At 35.5% G+C, this 20,304-nt stretch overlaps 1 non-coding gene across 1 annotated transcript; it reads left to right on the plus strand.

Annotated features, from left to right (window-relative positions):
- The first annotated feature begins 16,753 nt into the window (after positions 1-16,753).
- On the plus strand, positions 16,754-16,860 carry LOC138810622 (U6 spliceosomal RNA). The gene has a single exon (XR_011367203.1). It is a non-coding gene; the product is annotated as a U6 spliceosomal RNA (small nuclear RNA).
- Positions 16,861-20,304: the final 3,444 nt, after the last annotated feature.

A 20,304-nucleotide genomic window follows, 5' to 3' on the forward strand; every position in this document is an offset into this window, starting at 1 on the left:
ACATAAGGGGATCCAAATAGGGAAAGAAGAAATAAAACTTTCCCTCTTTGCAGATGACATGATCTTGTATTTAAAGAATCCCATAGACTCCACTCCCAAATTACTCAAGCTGATTCAAAACTTTTGGAAAGTAGCAGGTTATAAAATTAACCCCCCAAAATCAATGGCCTTTCTGTATGCCAACAATGAGAAAAGTGTGGCTGAAATTAGGAAAGCAACTCCATTTGTAATAGCCCCACAAAAAATAAAATAACTAGGAATTAACTTAACTAAAGAAGTGAAGGACTTCTATGATGAAAACTTTAAAATCTTAAAAAAGGAAATCAACACAGAACTAAAAAAATGGCAAAACTGTCCATGCTCCTGGATTGGCAAGAGTAACACCGTGAAAATGGCAATACTTCCCAAGGCTATATACAAATTCAACGCAATACCTATCAAAATTCCAACCTCATTCTTCAAGGAAATAGAAGAGGCAATCCAAAAATTCATATGGAACAATAAAAGACCCCGAATATCAAAAACGCTCCTCAACGGAAAGAACACTGCTGGAGGAATATCAATACCAAATATCAAACTCTACTATGAAGCCATAGTAATCAAAATAGCTTGGTATTGGTATAAGAACAGACCGCAGGACCAATGGAATAGAATTGAAAACCCAGAAATGAACCTGCAGACCTATAGCCATCTAATCTTCGATAAGGGAGCTAAAACAATATAATGGAAGAAAGACATCCTCTTCAGTAAATGGTGCTGGCAAAATTGGTTAACTACATGGAGAAAACTTAAGCTAGATCCTTATATATCACCCTGCACCAGAATCAACTCCAAATGGATCAAAGACCTTGAAGTCAAAGCAGACACTCTGAAAACATTACAGGATGGAATAGGAGAAACCCTAGGTCTCCTTGGCTCAGGCCGAAATTTTCTGAATAGAGACCCGGAAGCACAACAAATCAAAGAAAGGTTGGACAAATGGGATTGCATAATGTTGCAGAGCTTTTGCAGGGCAAAAGACATAGCTAGCAAGATCAATAGAAAACCCACGGATTGGGAGAAGATCTTTACTAGTCATACAACGGACAAGGGTCTCATATCTAAAATATACTTGGAACTCAAAAAATTAAATCCCCCAAAAACAAATCCTCAAAGAAACAACTGCCCAATAAGTAAGTGGGCGAAAGACTTAAAGAGAAACTTCTCTGAAGAAGAAAGAAGGATGGCCAATAGACACATGAAGAAATGTTCAACATCCCTAGCCATAAAAGTAATGCAAATCAAAAAAACATTGAGATATCACCTCACCCCAATTTGAAAGGGAAAAATCAAGAACTCTAACAACAACAGATGCTGGAGGGGATGTGGACAGAAAGTAACCTTACTTCATTGTTGGTGGGAATGTAAACTTGTTCAACCACTTTTGAAAGCAGTATGGAGGTTCCTCAAAAACTTCACGTAGATCTCCCCTATGACCCAGCAATCCCACTTTTGGGCATTTACCCAAATGTTTACAAACAAGACCACACTAAAGCTACCAGCACAACAATGTTTATTGCAGTATTATTTACCATAGCTAAGATATGGAACCAACCCAGATGTCCCTCAGCAGATGAATGGATCAACAAAATGTGGTAGATATACACATGGAATTCTATGCCTCCATCAGAAAGAATGACATTGCCCCATTTGTTAGGAAATGGAAAAACTTGGAAAAAATTATATTAAGTGTAGTAAGCCAGGCCCAAAGAAACATAGGTCCCATGGTTTCCCTTATTTGCAATATCTAGTATATGTATGAATCAAGCGGAAATGTTCAGATAATGTGATGTTAGGAAAATGAGCCCTTAGATATGTATTTTAATGTTTTTTTCTTTCATGCATGTGTTTCTAATGCATTTATAAGATTATCTCTTTGTTGCTTTGTATGTCCCTCCCCCACAGTATAACCCCTGCTTTCACTATATTTGATTTCAGTATAACTTGTGGAGGAGTTGGGGAAAAACCAGTTGTTTAATGATACAGGTGGACCTGTTGCAACAATGAGAAGTACAAGTTGTCATGTCCAAAACGAGCTTTACAATGTCGGTGCGGGAGGGGGGGGATGACGGGGGGGAAGGAGAAGGATTGTGATTGGGGGGGAGCGGGGAGGCTGGGAAGGGATGTGAAAGGTAAACCAAAGAGGAAGGTGCAATACTTGGTAAGAAATGTAAGCATTATCCTGCCCATGTAATTTTAACCCCTCTGTACAGTACGTTCACAAATAAAATAAAATGAAATTAAAAAAAAAAACAAGAATAACACAAAAGGAAGAGGAAGGATATATCTGAGTAATGATCATCTCTCTGTTTTCCCTCTTCCCTTGGCCTCTCAAATAATAAAGTCAAAGGAGACTTAACCTGAATTGGTGGGGGAAATGGGAGGAAAAAGTTCAGTCTAGCTTAATGTGAAAAATTTATAATAATTGGGGTAGTGTTGCAAATACTGAAATAAAATGTTTGTAATTAGTAATAAAAAGTACCTCTAAATGTATTGAAAATTTAGACTAAAAGGCTCATTCCATAGTGGAATGTACATAATTAAACTGACTAATGTTTCTATCATCAGAAATTGAAGACTGCTCCTAAACTTACAATACTAGATAAATTACCCTCGATATTCACTTAAAGTGTTTGAATATGATGCAGAAAACATTACTCATGTAACTGTAACCCCTATGTACAATAAAAAATGGATAAATTTAAAAAATAGTTTGCTGAAGTGATAAGTAGTAGAAATTCATGATGTATAGCATAATGCTGAGAGCATGGAAATTATTTTCCTTCCATCGTCTGTGTGTAGAGAAGAAAAAAGCTTTAATTGATGACCCTGAAGGACCAATTCTGAATTTAGGACAGAAGGTCAATAGTAATGGAAACCTATCTCAGCTATTCAGAGATTAGAAAAGTGGAGAAATAGCCTCATTTATGTAGGTCAAACATGGAAGAGAGAATGTTGCAAGCCCAAAGCCAAATGCCAAAATGGCAGAGAAATTTCACAAAATACCATGAAGTTGAAATAAGTCTTAAAAGGGAGAGCTGGGCTTAAGGGGAGTAGCGCAGAAGAATGGAGAGGGAAATGGTGGACTAATACACTCATAAAACTCAATGTGCATATGTGAGAATTTAAATAGGAAACTTGAAGGGATAGGTGGGGTTGGGGTAAGAGAAGGGCGAAATGTGGAAAGTTTGACAATAATCCAGATGTATTGTACATTGAAATGCACACTTTATTCAACTGAAATGCACATACACTTTATTCAACACTGACATGATGAAGCAAAACTCCTTTGCACAACTTGCTGAAGATGAAAACCATTTTGAAGTTTTATTATTAAGAGACCAGAAGCATAAACCTTTAGAGATAAATAAGAGGATATCTTTGACATATTGTTGAGGCTTGTGCTCCTTTCAATATACAAAAATTAATGTGTTAAGTCTGCTGCAAATGTATATTTTATTTTGCCAATTTGTTAAAATTGCTTAAATTGCTTAAAATATAGAGTAGCAAATTCCACTATCCCTACACTTCCAATAAAAAAAATTCTTATAGACTTTTAGGTTTCTCAGTTGTTTCTAAACAACTTAATGTAATGCATTGGGGCCAATTTCATTCTACATTTAAGTTTAAATTTTAAAACCCTAAATTCTTTTAATATGCTCTCACTTGGACATATGTATGGACAGATAACTGATGTGGGCTGAATCAAAATTATTCAGAAGGTTTTAAATGGATGCTTACCTAATTTTCTCTCTTCTGGATCATAGAATACAGACTGTCCGTATTAGGAAAATGGAGGAGAATGGAAAATGAACAGGCCAGATTTGATCATCAACAGGTGAGGACTGTTTATTGATGAACAGCTAGGGGCACAGCCCTTCCAGCAGGTTTGGAGGTTTTGTGAGGGAACTGGGACAGGATCTGGGTTTTTATAGGAGGTCTGAGCAAGGCGGTAGAGGCTAATGAAAAGCCCCAAAGTCAAGGAATGTGGGGGCCTTTCAGTTGGGGCAACAATGGGATGTTTACAGCTGAGGTTAGGTGGATTGCCCTGCCTACACTTCAAAGGAGTTCACACATACCTGGGATTTTGTCTGGAGTCTGTATGGGCCTTTGACAGTAGGGTGGGAGTCAATCCTTCATATTCCATCTTTAGATACATAAAATGATAGGGCCAAGGGAGGAGAGGCAAGTTCTTCATATAGGATCTTTGGATTCATAAAAAGAATTGGGCTGAGAGAGCAGTATCATGGAGTTATGAGAACAAAGCAGATTCCATCATTTAAAACTCTGGAGTATAAAATGTGGAGGGGCATAGTGATCTTTTCTGGCTACTTCCAGCTGGCATGGGGGTGTCAAGGAGTTACTGGTGCTGCGGTCTTCAGGTCCAGGTCTGTGCTGTGTCCAGGGCCCTGTAAGCAAAGCCTCTGGTTGTCTGCAGTAATAGGATGGCCTTGACTTGGTCCCAAGTCTTTAGTGAAGGCTGTTATCCTGTTAGAGAGATACTTGTAAACGCTGAGATCAAGCAAAAGACTGACAAAGTGGCAGGACTAATTGATATGAGTCACATAGGAAAATACACCCTGGGAACAAGTCAGAAAAGTTCCATTTGGATCATGAGCCCAAAACCAGTCAGAAACTAGGACTGGATTGGAGTAGTTAAGGGCCTGGTGAGAGACCTCGATCATTTCCTATAAATAGCAGGTAACAAAGGCAAGAATGTAAATTCCTGTCTAGTTAGAAGTTAGACAGATATGGATATTAGATGGACAAGCTTCTCACTTGTTTCTATTGACCTCCTGGCTCTGGTTAATTTTGAAAGGGCAGGCACAAAGTGGCAGATGTGACATCATTTTCTCTTATTCTTTTCCACCTTTTCCTGGGATCTAGGTTCTTGTGGCTGGGATATGGGCTTTGAACTCAAGGCCTGAGCAATTTCTCTGAGCAATTCTGCTCCTACTCTTTTGAATCACAGGCCACATTTAGCATTTGGCTGGTTAATTTTTTGAGCCAGCTTCCAGCCTGACAATTTGCTGATTAGTTGGAAGATAGAATCTCAGAGGGACTTTTCTGCCTGGCCTGGCTTTGAACTGCAATCTTGGCCAAAAACACTTCATTATTTCCAGTTAAAGCAAAAAGGAGATCCATGGGAACAAGTAGAGCTTAGGTGCATCCCGTCATGAATTGATCAAAAAATACTTGCCAGAACTCTGCAATGACAAAACTCAATAGATGGGATGAGAGTTTGAGCATAGCTTGGCTGCCTGGAAAACCTGATAACCAAACTGTATAAGAGGCTCTCCTGGCCTATACATGTTTCAATTGCATAACAACATAGCTGGCTTTTTTTCAGGTCAGACTGGGTAAAGTTTACAGAGAGTGTCCCACAAAAGTCTTAGTTTTTGTAAATGTAAAGCAGTCTTTTACCATTAATCAGCTGTGTGTGATGGAGTCAGGCAGGAGTCCAGTGTATTGTGGTGGAGGTGGGATGGTCCAGGCAGGATCTGGGCTAAACTGCATCCCTCAGATGGATGATCAAATCTCCTGTTTAGTTGCTTAAAAAATTATACACAGACTGCTTAAGACAAGACTTTAGATGACAATAGAGAATGACATGCTAGTTTTAATGTTAAATCACAGCCAAAAATTACATACCAACATTACTCATAAGCTGTCTTTTAAGGCACATTCATACCATCTCCTACATACTCGAACTTTCTGAGGACAGAAACAGATAAGTGGAACAATTTAAGTCAATTCTTACCTCCTTACTGGTGTCAAAGTCAATGTTTAAAAAAGCAAGCTTATTGAAACTTCTAGCTTTTTCCAGTAAACAATCTTATTATTTTCAAGATTAGTTTATAACTATGAGTTATTTTTAGATGTAACTGAATTTTTTAATAGAATGAATTATAATTCTTACTATTATGCAGTATTTCACAAAAATCCACTGTAATGGACTTTCCCCAAGGTCAATTATTACACACTATATCTCACACACTATTATGATTACATTGTATATTGCATATAGTGTGAAGTGAAAGTAGTTTGGACCATTTCATAGAAATTCTAGGTGCTATTTTAGCATTATAAATTCACATCTGTGGTTTTAAATTAAGGAAAAAATATTTTAGAGTTAAAATCAAATATGAATATGTAGTGTGTCTCAATTAAACCAAAAATTCTGAGTTCATACAGACAAAATTATTTTCTTTCCACTAAAGAATTTGAAGTAATGCCATTGGAAATAGTGAGGCAAGAAGTGGCAGACTTCAAATCACGTCAAACAACGTCTCTGTTATTCTGCTAACCACTCCACTAAGAAGACCTCCCTGTTCCCAGGTGCCACAAAACTTCAAGCTTCTCTCTTAGAATTCAATTGGGAAAAATCCTAAATCACTGATTCTTTTTGCATTTTCTGTTATAGGAAACAAAATATAGACACAAAACAATTGAAATAAAATGCACATATATGTTGAAGTCATCACAGCTGGAAAAACAACAAACAAATTGAAACTTGCCCAGAAACAAAAATATGTTGTGCCCAGTTTATTTTTTAAACTACAAAACATTCAAGTACATGTTAATTTGAGTAGAGCTATAAGGATAACTGTCTCTCAAAAATAAGGTTCTGTTAATTTGTAATTAAATTCATCTGTATGAACCTAATATAGCAAATCCCTTGAATGGATCAAATTGTTTAAAATGAATGTAACTGTATATGAAGTAAGATCTGCACATATTTAAATTAAAAATATTACAGTATCAAATCAAAAAGATCATGAAATACTTAAAAATTCAGAAATGCATTTAGTAAGTCCAAAATATTCATAATGAGAACTAAATACTACGGACTTAACAACAACAAAATATGGAAAGAATAGAATCTGAGAAGTGCACATGAGTGTACATAATTTAAAAGTACTCTAAATTACACTGCTTATAGAAGACTGAATGTGGGTTATCTAAAGGACAACATCAGCACATTATATAAATGAATTTAAAAATCTCATGAAAAAAGAGAATAGAAGTTTTTGGAAAATATTATTTAAATAAAGGGTGGTCAAAATCTAGTACTGACAAAATTGCATACCTATTTATTTAGATCCAAAAAAGACCCAAGCTACTCGAGGTGATTTGAAATTTTGGCAAAGTAGTAGAATACAACTGTATTATGGATGCTGACTCTGGCATGGAATTCATTTCCTCGGATCTGACAAATGAATAAATCAAAGAACATAAATTCTCCAACTAAATATCAAGATCTAACTAAACATATAACCATAAAAGTCATCATACAAGCCATATTGCAACTGGGATAAAAGAAAAATAAGTCATACTGATTCCATATTTATTGTAAATGTTTATTTTTTCATAAATTAATTCCTTTATCTTGCATTTTAAAAACAATGTGTTAAATGATGTATATATTGATAACTAATTTTGGATGCCTCCTTAAATTTTGTTCTGAGTATAATATCTCATTTCAATTCCTAACCCATGAAATGATGTGGTTTATAAAACATGAGAATAACCACTGTTTATAATACACAAAATCTCATAAGCATGATTTCAGGAAGCATAGGTTAACATTTGGATATCGTGGTCTCATGACTTATGAGGCCTATCTGCATGAGTATAGTTGTACCTAGATTCCTCAGCCAAAATTTAGCCACTGTTAATAAATGTTTATATCTTTATCTGTCACCCATCAGAGCTTAAACCTGTGTATAAATTCTAAGGGAAATCATAAGGTACGAATTTAGCTTTTCTGGATATAAAGTAAATAAAAATGCAGCATAGAGTAACTCGTTGGTCTAAAGTCAACCTATTTCTATAAAACATGTTAAGCATTTTCTTACATGAAAGGACTTCACACTGACATGTATAATTACAAGAAGAGAAACGATCAATATTCACAGTGGCACAAAAATCTCGTAGATGTCTACAAGACTGCACCTGTCTCTAAACACTGCATGTGATGTGAGAGGTTTGCAACCCAAGTGACTGTAGAAGATATTGGTCCCTAAACAAAACTGACAATTGCATAAACCCAGTCCTCTATGACAGATTTAGCAAGACCTATCTTGGAGATTCTTGTTAAGGGCATGATGAAAATTTTATAGATTGGTTGTGATTACACATGTCACTCAGCCATTAACTATATTTAACATAGTTCCTTTTGCTCTAACTTATATTTTCTTGGCTCAGAAAACTTTCTTGTTTGTAAAAACTTGGCCGTTCAAAACATAGACATGGGTTTTTAATCCTTTGGAATTACTGTCTGCATAGTGTTCTATGAGATGAGCTTCTCTTTACCATATCATAGGAATAAACTACTCTGATTCAAACTTGGACAGCAGCTAGCTCGTTCTCTCTCCTAGAAAACCATTTCTATAGACTTCCTTACATGTAAACAGTCCCTAATTTATTTGGAAAAGTATGTCAGTGAGTCAAACCTAACTCAACCAAGTGAGGTGAATTCTGCTCTCATGCTTCCTTTATATTAAAAATTGTAAGAATTGTTCAGCAGTGGGCATACTTTCTAATGTGAAGTCTGACTCCTATTTTTCATAATGTGAATCAAGCAGTTGAATCAGTTTAATATGTGAAAGAGACTTTCAAATAGTCTTGGACCTTGAAAATTGTCCTGAGTATGAATTTTTGGAGAAATATCCCTTTTCAAGGACAAAGGATTCATTTTTTAATATTATGCTGATACTGGGCTTTGAACTCCTGGCCTTGAGTTCTATCTGGGCTTTAATTCTCAATGTTTGCTCTATACCACCTGGGCCATGACTTCACTTCTTCCTTTTACCACAAGTTGAGAAAAGAATCTCTTCGGTTTGTCTACTTGGAAGAGCTTTGAATTGCAATTGTCAAATTTGAACCTACCCAGTATCTAAATGTAAGCCATTGGTTTTCTGCTAGAACTAACTTTTTTTTCAGGTAAGGGGTAGGTTTATTCAGTAGACCTGCTGGGACCTGGCAAGATTGGAACTCCACGTGGCTGGGAAAGGCCTGGGAATGAAAGAGAGCTGGGAAAGAGAGGAAAGAGAGAGGAAATAGCTAGAAAAGAGCAGAGAGAGCAGAGAAAGCTAGGAAAGAGCAGTGAGAGAGCTAGGTAGCAGAGAGAGCTAAAATAGAGCAGTGAGAGAGAGCAGAGAGAGAGCAGAGAGACCTAGAAAAGAACAGAGAGAGAGCTAGGTAGCAGAGAGAGCTAGAATAGAACAGAGAGATCTAGAAGTCACTTCTTAAGAATAAATCACAAAAAGAGGAGAAAGAAATATTTGTTCAATTATTTATATGTCGTGTGATAAACCAAATCACTTGCTAATGGAAAAGAAAAAAAAAAGAAGATAAAGATGAATATGGAGGAGAGAGACACAAAGAAATAATTAGGGAAGGCTGGGTAAATGAGGTGAAGGGAGTGGAAGGGAGGATACGAGAGGAGGGGGTAGCTGAGTGGAATTGTCTACTTCTTACTAAGGTATTGTTGGAAAATCAGTACCTTTGCATTTATGTAGACAAAGCTTTCTATATTTGGTAGTAGTAAGCTTAGATATAAAATAACGATTTACAGGTAACAACTTGTTAGTGTGCTTCCTCCTGCTGCAAGTTAGCCACAGTTAGTTTACTGTTACAGAGAAGGCAAGAGTAAGCGGTTTAAGTGATTCTGAGAAACAATAATTGACATGCCAGGAATGCTTCCTTGTATGGTGAAGTCAAGCATCACTCTGCTCCAGTCTTCCTCTGAGCAAGAATAGAAGAAACAGAAAAGGAAGCGGATACACGAGTAATGATCATCTCTCTGTTTATCCTCTTCCCTTGGCTTCTGAAACAATAAAGCCAAAGGAGACAATCTGAACTAGTGGGGAAAATGGGGGAAAAGTTCAGTCTAACTTATTGTGAAACTTTTAAAATAGTTGGAGCAGCATTTCAAATACTGAAATAAAACTTTTTAAATTATTAATAAAAAGTAACTCGAAATTTATTAAAAATTTAGACTACAGGGCTCAATAAATAGTGTTATCTGCATAATTAAAACTGACTCCTGCTTCTATCATCAGAAATTGAAGATCATCCAATACTACATAAATTACCCTTGATATTCACTTAAACTGTGTGAATATAATGCAGAAAATATTACTTTAAATTTAGACTGCTAAAGTAATAAGTGATGAAAATTCATGATGGCACCATAATGCTAAGAGCATGGAAATTATTTCCCTTCCATCTTAAGAGTGTAGAGAAAAAAAGAGCACTATTGGATGGCCCTGAAGGTCAAATGCTAACTTTAGGAGAGAAGGTGAATAGTAAAGGAGACTTATCTTGGCCTTTCAGACATAAGAAATGTAGAGAAATATACACATTTATGTAGGTCTAACATGGAACAGTGGATGTGGCAAGCCCATAGCCAAATGCCAAAGGTAGAGATATTTAACAAAATACCATGAAGTTCAAACAAGTCTTAGAAGGGGATCTGGGCTTGAAGGGAGTAGGGCAGAATAATGGAGAGGGAAATGGTGGACTAATATAGTCAATGTACACATAGCACTCAATATACATATGTGAGACTATAAGTAGGGATAGGGATAGGTGGGGTTGGGGAAAGGGAAGGAAGAAAAATGGAAAGTTTGACAATGACCCAGATGCACTATACATTGAAATGCACATACACTTTATACAACACTGACATGATGAAGCGAAACCCCTTTGCACAACTAGGTAAAAATAAATTTTTTGAAGTTTTATTATTAAGAGAACAGAAGCATAAACCTTTAAAGATAAATAAGAGGATAGCATTAACATATTGTTGAGGCTTGTATTCCTTTCAATATACAAATTTTAATGTGTCAAGTCTTCTGCAAATGTAAATTTTATTTTGCCAATTCTTTTTGCAAATTGCTTAAACTGTAGAGTACCAAATTCCAACATCCCTTCATTCCATTAAAAAATTCGTATAGACCTTTAGGTTTTTCAGTTGTTGCTAAATATCGTAATGTAATGCATTGGAACTAATTTCATTCCATATCTAAATTTAAATTTTAAATGACTAAATTCTTTTAAAATCATCTCACTCAGGCACAAGTATAGATAAATAACTGATGTGGGCAGAATCAGAATTATTCAGAAGGTTGTAAATTGATACTTAGTTTTCTCTCTGCTGGATCATAGAATACAGACTGTCCAAAATGGAAAAAGTTAGCCTTCCACGTTTTCGGCATATAAACACTCCATCAACATTTCGTTATTAGAGGATTATTCAAGATGAGCTACATGTTGATTAATAATGACTGATCATGTCAGAAAGTTGAGGGAAAACCATCTACACTTCACTGAGGTTCTGATTTGTGCTTCAATAAGTGTTCTGAAAACTCTCCTTCAGAGAACTAGCAGCTGTATTTCTAAAAAGTCCCTGGGTTTGAATACATACCTTAGGGTTCATTTCCCTAACATCACCTTATCTGACCTTTTCTGCTTGACTCAGACATATACTAGATATTGAAAATTGTTTCTAGCACATTTATAAGATTATTTCTGTGTTGCTTTGGATATCCTTCTCCCACAGTATAATCCCTGCTTTTACTGTATTTGATGTCCGCATAATTTGTGGAGGGGAAGGGGAAAAACAAATCATTTAAATAGGGATACAGGTGGACCCATTGCAACAATGAGATGTACAAGTCGTTATGTCGAAAAATGAACTTTACAACTTTGGTAGCCAGGAGGATTGGGTAGGGGGGCGGAGGGAGAGTGGGAAGTGATGGGAAGGGGAAACAAAAGAGGAGGCTACAATGCTTGATAAGAAATGTACTCATTATCTTGCCCATGTAATTGTAACCCCTCTGTACATTATTTTCACTATAATAAAAAAAAAGTCCCTGGGTTGTTACACTTTCTGATAATGTCTCAATTCAAGTACTTCTACGTGGAGTTCCATACTATTCAATGATGCTGTATTAGCTCCTTGTTATAATTTGCAGACCGGTCTTGGTGATGAAATTTGTGCTTTTCAAAATTGCTGTCCCAATTCCACCCACAAACTGCAGACAAAATTTATTTGAAAAATTTTGTATCTGTTGATAGTGCATATACTATTATTTTTCATTACAAACATAGAATGCAGTAAAAATTATCATAGCAATTATACTGCACTAGCTTGTGGGCAGATTCTAATGTAAATAATTTACTGTGTTCATGTAGAGAATTTGAGTATCCAAAGTTTTAATATACCTCCGGTCCTAAAACCAATACTTTACTGATATTGAGTGACAAATACAACTTCTTTTTTTATTTTAATTTTTATTTTTTGTGAACATACTGTACAGAGGGGTTACAATTACATGGGCAAGATAATAAGTGCATTTGTTATCAACCATTGCAGCCTCCTCCTTTGTTTACACTTCACATCTCTTCCCAGCCTCCCCCCGCCCCCTACAACTTCTTATAAGTCCAGAAGTTGTCCTTCTATCTATCTATCTATCTATCTATCTATCTATCTATCTATCTATCTATCTATCTGTCATCTATCTATCTATCTATCTATCTATCTATCTATCTATCTGTCATCTATCTATCTATCTATCTATCTATCTATGTGTGTGTGTGTGCGTGTATATACATAAAATATAATGTACTGAGGGGTGACAGTTACATAAGTAAAGTAATGGGTACATTTCCTTCTTTTTATTGTGAAAATACTGTATAGAAGAGTTACAATGACATGAGCAAGACAATGAGTACATTTTTTTATCAAACATTGTTGCCCCCTCCTTTGTTTCCCTTTCCTATCCCTTCCCATACCCTCCCCCCCACCTGATCCTCCCCCCCCGACCAAATTTGTAAAGTTCGTTTTTTGACGTAAAGACTTTATCTTATTGTTGCAATGGGTCCAACTGTATCCTTATTTAAACGATTTGTTTTTTTTTCCATTCCCCTCCACAAATTATACCAACATCAAGTACAATGAAAGCAGGGTTTATACCATGGGGGAAGGACATACAAAGCAACAAAGAAATCATCTTATAAATATGTTAGAAACAATCCCGTGAAAGAAAAAAATACATTTAAATAATTATCTTGGGGTTCATTTCCCTAACATCAACTTGTCTGACCTTTTCTGTTTGACTCAGACATATACTTGTTATTGCAAACAAGATCACATTACAGCTACCAGCACAACTATATTTATTGCAGCATTATTTACCATAGCTATGATACAAGCATATTTTTCTTGAGCACTGTTACCCCCTCCTTTGTTTTTCCCCTACCATCTCTTTCTTTCACACCTCCCCAACTCCCCCATTCACTCCCCCCCCCCGCTGACAGAGTGTCTTGTACATCTCATTGTTACAATGGGTCAACCTGTATTCTTTCCTTATATCTTAATTGAAGTAATGCTAGCTTGATTTATGCTGATTCTACTTGTGTAGACACACCTAAAATCACTCACCAATCTAAGAGCACATAAATGAAACATCATTCTTTGTCAGTTCTTATAATTTTTTTCTACATATATATTGACAGGTTACAAATTATTCTCAAACTTTAATACATTAAAAATACTTTCTTTTTTTCTTATTTTCTTGACCAGGAAATCAGCAAGACCTCAGTCAGCATTTCTCACATAGGACTTTTCACGTGGGTTGGTTAAATATATATATAGAATCCAGTCTTCTGAGGACTCACTCTTTTGCTTAGGAATTGATGCTGCCTGTTGGAAACGAGCTCAAGGAAGCATGCCATTTAAAGCCCTATAACTTTATTCTTTACCAGGATATTCTCCTGCTGCTTTGGTTGCTGAGAGTGTCTACCAGAGCAAGCATTCCATGAGGAGCAGGGAGACACCATATGACTTATACTTACTGAGATTTCTGAGTGACTTGCTATCACTTGTACTGCATTTTACCAGTCAAATCTCTCTAAAACCACCCGATTTAAGAGATAAGAGGAGTGGTAAAGAAATCTTAGGGACAAATACATCTTCAGCATATATTGTTCCAAGCATTCCGTGTAAGGCATATTCAACAACTTGTGAAACTTGTGTTGGCTGTAATTATGTGTCTTTCTCCATGTGTGCATGTATACATGTGTATATGTATGTTTGTGAATAGTAACATACATGTGTACACATATAAGAACATATACACACATATATGCATATGTAAATAAATATACACATATAAATATATGTGCATATATATCAGTTGTTCAGTGTTTTACTCTATAGTTACCAGCACATTGTCATTCTCACAAAGTGTACAAGATAAATTGCTCTGAGGATCTGTGCTGTATGATGTGCATCCGTTGTACTCACTTCCCCCATTCCTTTGTTTTTCATCCCTGTGAACAATTTCTGTCTACTTTCCATAGGATAGCTTTGTTTTCATTACAGGAATTTACTAACTGATAATAAAAGAAGAAGATTGTTTGTAAAAGAAAAAGTACTTTTAGGTTATAGGTTAAAAGTATCTTATTTATCCCAATGATTCCTATGAGATAAGATTTATATAAATAGTAGTAAAAGTGAGATCTGGTGTTTTGCCATTTAGAACCGCAAAGAATAATATCACGTCACTTTTATAACTTTTAAAGAATGCAAAAGTAACTGATGGTCACTATCATGCTGCCACAAAACCAGTGGATCCTTAAGGATAATAGTAGACCAGCAGAAATTCTAAGTAGCAGACATGGAGCATGAAAGAGAAAGAGGAAATGAGAGAGTGAAAGAGAGAGAGAAATATCATAATATTTAAAGTGCATAACAGATAAACAAGAGCAGTATGAGAATATTTATATTTGATGTATGATAACCCATCAACATGAAATATAATGTTATTTTGATAAAAATAAAAATGACGCAGAAGAAATTATAAATGGAAAAACAATCTTCACAGAAACAAATTCTTAGAGATATTTCATGACTTGGTAAAGGATAAAGAGGCTGAAGTTAGTATAAATTTAGAAGTATGACAATTCACAAATACATAAAAAGATATTCATATATTTCATTATATGACCCAAAGCAGAAAGCAAATATTGTTTAAATTATTTTTTTAAACACAGTTTCTCAGGTGTGGAGAAGGTGGCTCAGTGTTAGAGGGCTTGGCTTGCATGCATGAGGCCCTGGATTTGATTCCTCAGCACAATATAAGCAGAAAAAGATGGAAGAGGTGCTGTGCCTCAAGTGGTAACGCTAGCCCTGAGCTGAGGGACAAAACCCAGGCCCCATGACCAACAAAATCAACAAAACCAAACAAAACAAAACACAGTATCTCACTTTTGTGGCCTCAATTCTGCAATAATGCTGTGTCAGCCTAGGGCTAAGATTTTAGGTGTTTACATTTACCAACACTCCTGATTCAGACTCTATTTGTTCATTTTTAAATAAATATTTTATTCTTAATTTTCCTCTTTGTAAATTCACATGCACATATAAAAAAATGGTATGGACATCCCAGTAACCTTCTCCATGATGACCTCCTAATGATGACTTACAAATGTTGTATTATATTACAACAAGTAAAAAATTTCTACAAATAAGGAAAGCAATAATAAAATATTAATGATTAAAAAATAAAAAACAAACCAATTTCAGTCTTTGAAGTGTACGGCATATTAGATTTTACTATTTTCTCATATTCCTGTAAATTTAACTCTGGCTAAGTTTATTGTTGGGAGCCGAGAGTAAAGCTCCAAGGTCATCTTGACCCTTGTGCTCACTTGAAGGCACGTACAAGGAACTGGCTTTCATGAAAAGCACCGGGTGCCCAGGTTTGCTTTGTTATCTGTAGAGTTAGTTTTACTTTCTATCAGTTGACCTTGTCTTGTTTCAATCTGCACCTTGTTTTTATTAAAATTTTCCTTCTTTTTCTGCACTATGGTGACCTTAGGTTACCTCTTGAATTCTAGTAGTATATAATAAGGAGAGTTAAAAATAAACGGTACTCTAGTCTTGAGCTGCAGACCTCCCGACCCCATCCTTTGTCTTATGTCTTTATTTTTCCGTCCTGGCCCCCTAATTCTGGATTCCCTTTCGTTGCCTGCAGGCTCTGGCAGTTTATGATGTTCAAAAAGAGTTTTATAGAATATGAGTAGTCTTTAAAATTAGCCACTAAGATTACCATTTATGGCTCATCTCATCATTTGTTTATGGCTTACATCATCATTTGTTTCTCGATAACAAATAAAGTTAGGAATCCCTAAAGTTATAAAAGAAACTGTGTAGTTAAAGTCTTAACTCTTCACTCTGCTTCTTTACACAAAGACTTTGCAACTTCTCATTAATAAAGTTTCTATAAACTCTGAAATGTACATAATTAGTAGTATATGTTTGCTACCATAAATCTTAAATACTTTATAGAAAAGTTTATACTTGCCAAACAGTCCTAATTTTGGCATATATAAGCAAATTCCCAAAATTAAACATAGGTAAAACATTAAAACTTTTAACAAACCGTAACACTTGCTGCAGTGTTCATTATGACAGGTGCCTTGAATAGAATAATTGAATTCCTCCTCCTACAAATCTCTTGAACAACAAATATCTTGAATTATTTTGTTTTTGACATATCAATCTAGACTTTATATTTAAATGTGTGTTTATGTAAGAAATATTTGGTTCTAAAATTTCATGACAATTATTTTGAACTTATTTTTTGTTGAATTTTCTAGTTTAATAAAATTAATTACACTTTTTATATAAAAATGGTCTGTACTCAATTCAGCATCACATACACTAACATTGGAATGATACTGAGAAGATTATCATGGCCCCTGCACATGGATAACCTGTAAATTCCTGGATCGTTCCATATGTTTACAACAACAGATGCTGGAGGGCATATGCCCACCCTGGAATCGTACGGCATTGTCGGTGGGAGTGTAAACTGTTCAACCACTTTGGAAAGCAGTCTGGAGGTTCCTCAAAAGACTCCACATAAAGATCCCATATGACCCAGCAATCTTATTTTTGGGGATTTACCCAAATGATCACAAACAAGAACATACTAATACTACCAGCACAACTATATTTATTGCCGCATTATATACCATAGCTAAGATATGGAACCAACCCAGATGCCCCTCAGTAGATGAATGGATCAAGAAAATGTGGTAAATATACACAATGGAATTCTATGCCTCCATCAGAAAGAATGACATCGCCCCATTTCTTAGGAAATGGAAAGGCTTGGAAAAAATTATATTAAGTGAAGTAAGCCAAGCCCAAAGAAACATAGGTCCCATGGTTTCCCTTATTTTCAATAATGAATATATGTCTAGGATAAGCAGAATAGGTCAAAAGCTATGTGCATACGACCAGATATGATGATGTTAAGGGAAATGAACACCAAGATAAGGACACGAGTTTTTTTTTTTTGTTTGTTTCTTGCTATTGTTTCTAACGTACTTATAATGTGCTATGTCATTTTTCGGTTTCTTTATATGTTCCTTCTCCACGCTATAACCCCTGTTTTCATTGTATTTGAAGTTGGTTCCCCTACATCTTGTATGTACGCTTCTCTAATTTGGGGATGGGAAGGGGAAAAAATGCTCAAATAAGGATACTGTTTGACCCATTGTAACAATGAGATGCACAAAACACTATGTTGAAAAACGAACTTTAAAATTTAGGTGGGGAGAAAGGGGGAGGGGAGCATAATTCTGGATGTGGGAGGGAAGGGATGGTAGGGGATATATAAAGGAGGACATAACAATGCTTATTAGGAAATGTACTAATTACCTTGCTCATGTAAATATAACCCCAATATTCAATATGAATATTGAATTGAGAGAGTAAAAGAATGGAGCAAATATGAATAAATGTGTATGTGCGTGTGACCTCATTTGTGCACCCACACACATATGCATGTGTGTTGTCATGCTCAGAGTTTGAAATCAGGGTTTCAAGGTCTTGCTAGGCCTTTCATCTCTAGATTGTTGAGCTACAATATGAGCTACAACTCCATTGCTGGCTCTTTGCTAGTTCATTAAAAAAAATTGAAAAATAATTTCATGATTTTTTTGCCCTGAATGGCTTTCAACTGTTATCCACAGATCTCAGGCTCCTGAGTAAATATCCCGAGTAGATAGGATTACAGGTGTGACCAACTAATACAAGGCTTTCAGAATAATCTCCTACTTTGAAAGCCTTTAGGAGTGGTTATGTGTGAATGTATTTGGTTTTCGGATTCTTAAAAGACAGTAAGGGATGATATTTAAAAGTTTCAGTACTTTTTAAAAAGGATAATGGAACTGTGGGACAGAAGAAATTTACCTCTATTTGGATCTCAATTTATCGGCTCAGCTCTGTGCATGGTAACCCAATGTCACCAACACAGTCTGTGTTGAATACAAAATGTGACAGAAAACAATCACCATGGGCAATATTTGGTATGCTATTATTTCTTGGACAATATGACTATTGAATTGAGAGAGTAAGAAAATATAAAGATTTGACCTACCTTTTTTGTATTGCTGAAAGACCTTTGGAAACTTTGACTCATTTCCTTCCTCACCGTGTGTCTTTGGGCCATGCACTTACTGTCTTTAATTACAATTTTTCCCAACACTAAAATGATAATAACGTTAGTTTTATAACAAATGTTATCTTTAGAATTAAGAGACATAAAATTCATGAAATATTTAAAATAAACTTCTATGAATGAGCTTTGAGTTGAGCCAAGGGTTTTTTAAATCCTAAATAGAATACAATAAGTATTAGAGAAACCATTACATGCAGTGAGCAACCAGAAGTAATGTTATCTATTGACCATGCTCTGCTTCCAAGGAAGCCAGGTGGATAACTTCTCATGCTGTAAATCAAACTGGTTATCTCATGTTTTCGTAGTGTAATACTATCACGGAGAGAATCATCAAGGAATGTTGTAGACTGAGCTGAAGACCATATGAAGATGTGCAAACCTGATAAAACATAAAAATATCTGAACAGTATATTGTGTTTTACATCATTTAAATTACATCACAAAGATAAGGAAGACCTAGAAGAATGAATTGTCTTTTTGATATTCTAACATATGTCCTTAGAAAGAGGAACTCTTTCCTCATTTTTGTAGAGGCATCATAAGATGAGAGGAACTGTATTTTTTGTTTGCTTCTTTCCATTTATTCTTCATTTTGAAATCTGAACCACATGACACAGAAAGAAACCAAGGGAAATTATTCACACAGGTTTAGAAAGAACCATCAACGTAAAATAAATAAAACACATATAGCCTTGTAAAAGGTCTAACTAAATTGAGTCTCAAGCATAAACAGAAAATAATTTAAGCAGTATCATGTTATTGAAATTGAAAAATGTTAGCAATTTATTTTTTTTCTTTCTACTACCTTGAATTAATTATTGATTTTGTATAGATAGATTAAAGATGAGATTAACAAGAAACTTGATAACTAATGGACAAAAGTTCTGAATAGACATGTTTTCCAAAAAGCCCTGAATATCGCCAGTCGATTTACAAAGTTGCATTTAATAAAACAGGTTGGACCTGTTGCAACAATGAGAAGTACAAGTTGTCATGTCCAAAACGAGCTTTACAACGTCGGTGCGGGGGGGGGGGGAGAGGGGGGAAGGAGAAGGATTGGGATTGGGAGGGAGGGGGGAGGCTGGGAAGGGATGTGAAGGGTAAACAAAGGAGGAGGCTGCAATGCTTGGTAAGAAATGTACGCATTATCCTGCCCATGTAATTGTAACTCCTCTGTACAGTATGTTCACAAATAAAATAAAATTAAATTAAAAAAACTTCTATGCTGGCTTAATGCTTTGTGAACAGAAGTCATTAGAGAAATGTAATTCAAAATTACTATGATACTACTTCATAACTATTATAACTCTTATCAAAAAAACGAAGGAACCAGATGTGGTGGTAAAGGCTTGTAATTCCAAGCGTTTAGGGGTTTGGAGTAAAAGGATTTGAGTCTAAGGCCAGTCTTAGGTACTGCACACGGTAAAAACCTTCCCTTTAAAAAAAACTCAAAATATAATAATATTGTCTGGTGAGAGTGTGGAGAAAAGGAAATTTTCTACACTCGTTGTCAAAATACAGGTTAGTATTCTCCTTGTAGAAAGTAGTATGCCATTTTCTAAGGAAAAGTTGAAATATCATCTGAACCACCAATCATGCAATTATTTCTCTCTGGGTAACTCATAAACATATCTGTAGTTCATTGTTATTCACATTATTCACAACAACAGCTAAGATATAAATCGAAGTTCAGTGTTCAACTACAGATTAATAAAGCAAC

This window comes from Dipodomys merriami, unplaced genomic scaffold (assembly GCF_024711535.1).
Source record: "Dipodomys merriami isolate MVZ:Mamm:240054 unplaced genomic scaffold, mDipMer1.0.p SCAF_500, whole genome shotgun sequence".
NCBI classification, from domain to species: Eukaryota; Metazoa; Chordata; class Mammalia; order Rodentia; family Heteromyidae; genus Dipodomys; species Dipodomys merriami.